Genomic DNA, 8,201 nt, shown 5'->3' with positions numbered 1-8,201 from the left:
GCTTGCCTCGACAGAATGTGCGGTAGCAAAACAAATGAAGGCGTCCAGGAGAGGTGTTAGTGCTTATTTGAAATTTCATCAGGAGCACTCCTTCACCTGTCACTGGTTATTGATATATTCATTAGACGGCCCTATTCTCTCTCTCTCTGGTATCAGTTTCTCTTGACAGTAGCACTGTTGACAACATCAGTCAATGAATCACTTTACAATTATGATTGTTGATGGCCCATGACACAAACTTGGAGGGTATGTCATTATATGAACATTAAAGTGATACACAGGGATGCTGGGGTTGGAGGACCCGGGTGCCGCAGCCCTCCCCCCACCCCACTGATGCCTTCATTTAGAACAAGGGCCTGTCTTGTATGGCTTTATCCCTCACAATGATGTTAATACGTCTCTTTTTGTCACAGTGCAGCACTTGATCAGACGATATTGCTCCGGTTGCATGGATGTGCGTCTGGAGTACATTTGGTAAACAAACACTGCGACTAATTATATCCGTCAAAGACCATTTTTTCAGCAACTGAAATGAGATGATTACGAGACGGCCCCAGCGTCATTAAACGGTGACTGAGATAATATCAAGATGCAAAATCGTTATAAAAAAAAGACGAGACTAGGATGTAGTTAAAAATTAATTTTAACAATGACAATGTAAATGTGCTACACGTTTCTCTGCACGCTCTTATGATCCTGGTTAGTCTTCACACCAGCAGCAAAATAACGTACTGAAAACAGTGCTAGACTGGACCTGGGTATACGTATAAACACTGGTTATAAAAGATTGTGTAACAGTCAACGGGAAAGAACATGATGGCAACAAAGCAGTTTGACATTTGGACCCAAATATGACGCCTGGGAGAGAAAAACAGAGTGTGTATGTTTGTTGGGAGAGAAACTCTGCGGCAACAAAATAACTGGAAGAAAAAAAAAAAAGCCACATAGAAATTCAGGTCATAAAACATGAAATGTTCAATAAAGTCACTCCGCTTCAAATCAAGTCAACTAATAAAGGCAGAGGTGCAAAATTATCTAGTAGCACCTCCCAACAACAGGACATTGGTGCATTGCTTTCAGCTACATTGGCTCAGGTTCTGCTTAAAGGAGACATATTCTGCTCATATTCAGGTTCATGATTTTAATTTGGGTTATTACTTAGTTCACATGCTTCAATTCCTTCCACATACTGTCCATTGCTGCAGCACTTCGTTTCAGCCTCTGTCTGAAAATGCATGGATTTAGCTCCTGTCTCTTTGACACAATCAAGTACAACTCTACCACTAACGCCAACATAATTACAGATTGAAATCAACAGCTTTCTGGCAGAGTCCTGGTATTTACGCAGGAATTATGCAAGGTTCTTGATTGTGTTTGTGAAATCCCAAGTCCCTGGAACCTCCCTCCTGAAATTGTTTACTGTACAAACCAAGTGTGTATTCCTCCATCTTCACCAAATTGTTGTGTGTGTGTGTGCATTTGTACATATATTTAAAAAATATCTTCAGTCTGTCATTATTCCAGTGGACTAACAGATTTTAAATCTATTTAGTTTTTAAAATCCTGTGCACCAAGCTTAATACTGTAAGAAGAGAAGAAATGTATCAACGTCCACTTCTGGCTTCCTATCGTATCCACAAAGAAAAATATGGAGATTAGCTGCCAAAATCTGTTTCCAACTTTCAATACAAGTACATTTTGAAAATGGTGGATTATCAAATCAGGATGAGAAATTCGGTTCATAAGGGAACTCTCCATGTACACGTGTAAACATAATCAGTGCTGTTGTAATATTCACAGGATAAAAAGTTATAATCAACGTGATCTCCCAATGGGGTCTGTTTATTTTCTCTACGCTATTGCTGCTAGTAAATGTGAACCCCTTTGAGACACACACCCTCATCTCCTTTTCACATCGCTCTCCCTCTCAGCACTGCAACTGCACAAACACACAAATACACACAAATAGCAAAACACATGTGGCGGGCCTTGTTGCCATAGCAGGCTAATGGGTTGCGGTAGCGGCAGATTTGATTGCCCGCCCGGCGCTGAAGTGAAGAAGAGGAGACAGGACTAAATGAAACTCCATCCATCTTAATGAAACACAATTATTTTCCACTTATTAATCATTGAAAAATCAATATGTCTCTTCTCGTCCCAGTGTCAGCTGGATTTGTCATTTGGGGCTGAGCTGTTATGTATCATCCTCTGATGCCCGGACAGTCATGAGTTCAGTCACCTGTGTCCTTTAGGAGGGGAAGGGGGGGAGAGGAGTGCCGGAGTAAAAGGAGAGAAAGGAACATAGCAGGAGATGGTAAGAAAAGGACAGATATAGATATTGGCAGTGGGTGAAACAAGGGAGAGGAAAATAATTTGAGAGGGAAATTAAGCAGAAGAGAAAGAGAGCAGGGGGAAAAAAAGAGAATAAATGAATGAAACGGAGAGAAGAAAGAGGGATGAAGGGCTGCTCGCTCTGTCTCTTGCCCACTCTCCGAGACAAATGGGAACTCATTAGTGGCTGTTGGTGACTGTGTTTTTTCAAAGATCAATTTACTAAACACATTGTTTAATGGCTCATGATTAAAGTCTACGGCTTCGTATTGAGTGGAAGGAAGAACGTAAGGGTGAAAAATAGAGCTTTTATGGTCGAGGATAATATCTTATATTAAAATGCAATTGATTTAAAGATTTTTTTAAATGTGTTACCAACCCGGCTGGTGTTCACTTGCCAGGATATTGCATAACTTGTATTATCCACTCGTGTAGTTGAAAAGCATGATAATATATTTTCTCAACCATATACTGGAAATACTGTTAACATCTACTCCAGTCCTGTCTCCTATAAATCACATATACAGTGGGGCCCACGAAAGTGGTGTTTCACTACTGGACCCAAATGCACTGTACATGCTACTAATATTTATTGGTAAATACAATTTGGATGATAACACAGCCCAGCTAACATTCAAATTATGAGGAAATAAATGTTGATGCAGTAATTAATGTATCAATTAATGTATCATACATATATGAACTCTGGCCTAAGATGGAGATCTGACAAATGGCAACAAAGCAAGGACCAAGTCATCTTTACTAAACTGTACTTCACCTTCTCCCCAGCCACACACAACTGTTGCTGTAACCTACTGACTTACTCAGGTTGTGCCATCTGATCATAAACACGAGCACAACTGGACTCAACCTGGTGCTTTCTTGCCCAACCTCTCAGGCATCTAACAGCAACCAGGTCACCCCTCCTCCCATTCCTGATTTCACCGTATGCACTATGCCCACAACTTAAGGGTTTGGTGAAACCTTTCTATTGCCCCTTGGCTATGAGCATGGTATGCAGACACCTGATTAAGTTTCACCTAGAGCTCCTTCAATAATTGAGAAAACAAATGGGACCTAAAATCTAAAGACTGAAATCAACTGTGGCAGTGCTGTAACCACAGACTTTCCAATGGGTATGCGGTTGGGTATCTTATGCTCTGACACCATAAGCAAGTAATTATTGCCAGATTTTGAGCAGGGTAAGGGACCATTCAATCAATTATAAGGTGTTCAAAAGGTTTTTCAATGACTGGAATGGGAACCATAAGAGTTGGCTTCATGGTCTGGGAACATTTTCCCATCACTGGGCATGTATCGTATGTTTAAGTGTAGCTAGACAAATCCTTCTTAACCCAAGGACAAAACAAGTACCTGAAATGTAGTTATACATCTTAGGGACTACCAAGTTGTCCTTGCAACACCTAAAGCACCTTTGACAGAACTTGAAAGGAATATATATATATAAAATATTCCCTGCGCAGCCCCCATTTCCTCACCAGCACCTGATCTTGCAGGAGATAACCTTTTTCGGCATCAAGATCTAAGAGCACTCTGTCAAACAGCTCACTTAGCATTAGATCAGTCTATTGCACTGCTGCGAGGTCACTTTGGAAAACACACCAGTGAGTCATGTATAGACACAGAGAAGGCCCTCTCTCTAGTGCGATTCTGCTCTGATTGAGGTTCTGCCGTCACACAGCACATAGCTTTTGTAACCGCACAGGCTGTGAAAACACCAGGGAAACACTGGTCACTTTCATCGGTTGTTCGTGTAACACAAGGAAAGGTCGTTACAACAGGTGTTGACAGACCATCAACCCACTCAGGGTTACCAGCCAAGTCATTCCCCTGACAAACCTCGACACCTTTGCGTGCATGACATATGCCTATAATCACCTCGTCCGGAACCAGCCTACAGTTAAATGCCAATTCATGCACAGGAATAGGGAAGACATTTACACCTATTCCTCACATCAGAATCAATCAGCCCCAGTATCTCCCACAACTTTCACCATTAACTTGACATCACTCCCCACCAGTGGCACATGACCTTCGGACAAAAAAGCTGATGTTGTTGGATTTATAACACCTGACTTTTCTATGGATCCTGTCATTACTATAACAGCCATTAGAAGTCACGCCTAGCAATAAAGTAACAATGGGTCTTAACAAGCTGCTTGCACACAAAGTCCGTGTGGTTGTTTTTTATGGGAGGACAATCTTGCAGAGACCGAGCCGGTCAGCTGTGTTCTATGAAAAAAATGTTGTTATTAAAGGCAATCTGAGAGAATAGAAAAACATAGTACACAATAGTGTAGCTCCAGTACATGTCAAAATAGTATAACTTTATGTTCATTTTCTTCCGAGTAAAATTGTACCTCCTCCGATGTGGCCTGAATGCATGTCAGTTTGCTCAGTCGCCAATCAGTCACAAAATCTCACAAATGATTCTATGTATTTCTAGACAGCATCTTAAAAAACATAATTTTCAATAAGGTTATGAATTAGAATTCCAATAGTGCCGTCTAGAACTTCTCCTGTATTTCAGAAATTTCTGCATTTAAAGAAGGATGTTAACATTTAAATTATACAGCTTCATTTCCACCTTATCTACCAAGGACAAAATTACACCATCACACTGTATCTGATATCTGTGGAATATGGCTCGATAAATAATAACTACCAGTACATCTACTTATACTAAAAATACTTACTGTATGTAATCACTTGTGCATGTAAATGTCTCGGGGAAGGATCTCCATCAGTCATAAGTTTCTTTCTCAAACTCGGGGAAACATTAAAAAATGTGTGCATCTCTCTTGTTTTTCTCCTCGGCGGAGGAATGAAATCCATCAATCTGCCATTCATCAATTTTATCGCCCATTCTCTCCTCCTCGGCCACCCCAAAACCCCAAAAGGAAAGCTCTTGGTGCTGTTTTGAAAAATCGTCCTGAGAAAAAATGATTCCAAACAGCTCAACCCTTTGTTTTCCCTCTCAATAAAGCAAGCGACAAGGCCAGCACTTGATGTACGAGCATTGCGGGCGCCTGGGCGTGCAGCAGAGTGCATAAGCAAAGCCATGTTTCATGGCAGGCAGAGTGTTCTTTTCCCTTCTTTACCTTTACCACACCACCCGGATGAGAATATAATGTTCTACTACAACACATAACTGCTTCAGGTCAATACTTGATTTGCTCCAGCATGGTGCGCAGGCTCTGCTCTGGTGGAGTTCTGGGGATACATTAGGCGGCCCAGAAACAGCACACAGAGGTGGTGGGTTGCATGGGGGCTGCTTCTCTGTGTCAGAGGGGTGTCGACTGGACGAGGTTCCCCGGAGTCCCAGATATCATATTCCAGTGTGTGTGTGTGTATGCATGAGATTGTGAAAGCTCTGTTCAGACAAATGTTCACATGCGGAAACATTTCAAATGTCCAAACACATATTTAGATTCAAACAAATCCTACCAAACTTTTTATATCTGCCGGTCCCCGGAGCCTCATCACACAAGGACCTGAACCTAACTCCATCACAAATAGATACACGTCCATCTGTATGTCACCTATGAGCATCTCGGCAATTTCACTATATGGACTATTATTTGGACGCTGCCAGTGTGTCACCCGGGGACAATAATCTGTGAGTGTCAGCAGGCGCCCAAATAATGGATGAGGGTGAGGCCAGTCGCTGACGATCCTTAAATATTAATGTTGTTGAACTGCAGTCCATCTCAACCCTGACACAGCAGTGAAAGAAAATCACTTGCCCTTTCAATGAGATAAAACACACTGTAGACATCCACGTCCATATGCCTCTATATATAGATAGATGAATGACATCGTCCCTTGCGATGACACCGATGCCGACTGACACCTTGCTTCTGAGGATTTACAGTTAAGTTAAAACAAAAAGCCTGGGGCAGATAGTGGCAGGATCGGGTACATACCATGGGCTTGCAATGTTTTGAGTCTAACTCATGACTTTTGTTGCTTGTCATCCCTTTCGTCTTCCGTCTTTATCACTCAAACACCATCCAGTAAAGCTGTCACGATTCCCGTCCCGGCTCTGTTTATTTTGGCCGTGCCATTCTCCGTCCGCTCACCAGAGGCCCTCAGTTGTTCCCACTGGTCCCTCTATCGTGACATCCACTTGCCCTGCGGTAACCCCTTACCTTCCCCCACGCCTCTTTATCTTAGCTACTATTTGGCTAAGGTGTCTCTCATGCTACCAAATACTTGTTCTTGTCATTTTCCTCTTACATGTTTTTTTTACATGTTTGCCTACTTGTCTGCCTGTTTGTCTTTGAACCTTAGTCAATATTATTTCACTGCACCTGCCTGCCAAAGTTTCTCCATTTGCATCCCTGTTCCTGTGCTCCCTTCATGACACGCTGGTCCCAAAATGTGTCTTTTATATAATAAAAGACAAATTAGACAAAGATGCAGTTGGCACCATGACTGACTATTCCCACCTTAACACTGCAGTAAACAAATGCCAGTCTGAAAAAATGGATTCAACCAGTCAGGGTTTGAAGCAACCAATCCCAGGGAGATGGAGAGCATGAGCCATATTAGCATTGTCATAGATCCCAGTAACAGTCATTTAAGCCATTTTAAGGCCACTAGCCAAATCATTTCGAAGACAGACCTTTTAAATATGTAGTTTTGCGGGAATAAAGGAGAGTTTTTGGGTGTAATAAGCTTCTGGAGTACGACTTTAATTATCCAACGTCAAGCCTCGGTCCGAAATGCACTTCAATGGGTCTGCCAGCCATATTTGGTTCCACTTCTTCTGCTTTATTTATTTATTTGTGACAGAGGTTCCATAAGAAATGCAGATATTATAAATATATTACACACTTTAATATTTAGTTCATAATTTACACTACAGAATATTCCACTTAAATAAATATTAGCAAAATTGTGCACAAATCCTGTTTTGTCCGATTTCACAATGTAATATATTTTTATTATGGTCCAAGAAAAGTAAATTGTTATGCAAGAGAGCATAATGTCTGATATTTGTCATTTTTTATGCAAAATTAATGAGCCTCCTCTGGAACAAGTTTGCCTTCTGGAGGAAAGTATTAATTTGTGGTGTTGGCCTGTAAAGCCGTTTCCTTTTTTTTTCCCTTTGGCTTTTTAACAGAGCTCGTCTCAGTGGTAGGCTGGAAGCTTCCTAAACCAAGTGCGGGAGTCTGTTTTTATTGTGGTACAAATCCAGAGCCCCTGGGTCCCCCACACTGACCAGATGAAAGACCTTGCCCAGATGTTTACAGCCTGTGAAAGTGGCAGGGAGCTAGGGTCGGATGTTGGCGCTGCCGCCGACAAACAGAAAACATGGCAGTAAAGCCCCACGCTGTTTATGCAGAGTATAGGAAACAGGAGGGAACAAAGTGTGTCAGAAGGATTTGATGGAATTGTATGGTTTGAAGAACATGGCTTCAAATGTGTAAAGGTGCATGTACAGAACCGTGCTGGGGGGTGTTTCTGCATATTATAGACACTTATTATTGATGCAATGCAACACTGTAAAATCCGAGCTCAAACGACTTTGATGTATAAATACAAGAGATCTACAGAGAGCGTCTGATCGACACTGTGTGACCACAGACTCAGTGAATGAGCTCGGTTGGTTCAGGTCACAGCTCCTGAAGGTATAAACTTGATCCCAGTTTGCCAGATGGCACTCACAGTGGCATCGCCATACTGAGCCCACTGACCTCTGCGACACTGTTGAGAATTAGTGTGTGTGTGTGTGTGTGTGTGTGTGTGTGTGTGTGTGTGTGTTTAAACCTGCATATCTGAGACGATGTTTGCATTTCTATGTGAATGTGACACTGCAAAGTCTAGTCTAGTCATGCCAGTCT

The sequence above is a fragment of the Hippoglossus stenolepis genome, chromosome 19, assembly GCF_022539355.2.
Source record: "Hippoglossus stenolepis isolate QCI-W04-F060 chromosome 19, HSTE1.2, whole genome shotgun sequence".
Taxonomy (NCBI): domain Eukaryota; kingdom Metazoa; phylum Chordata; class Actinopteri; order Pleuronectiformes; family Pleuronectidae; genus Hippoglossus; species Hippoglossus stenolepis.
This window is presented reverse-complemented; position numbering follows the sequence as displayed.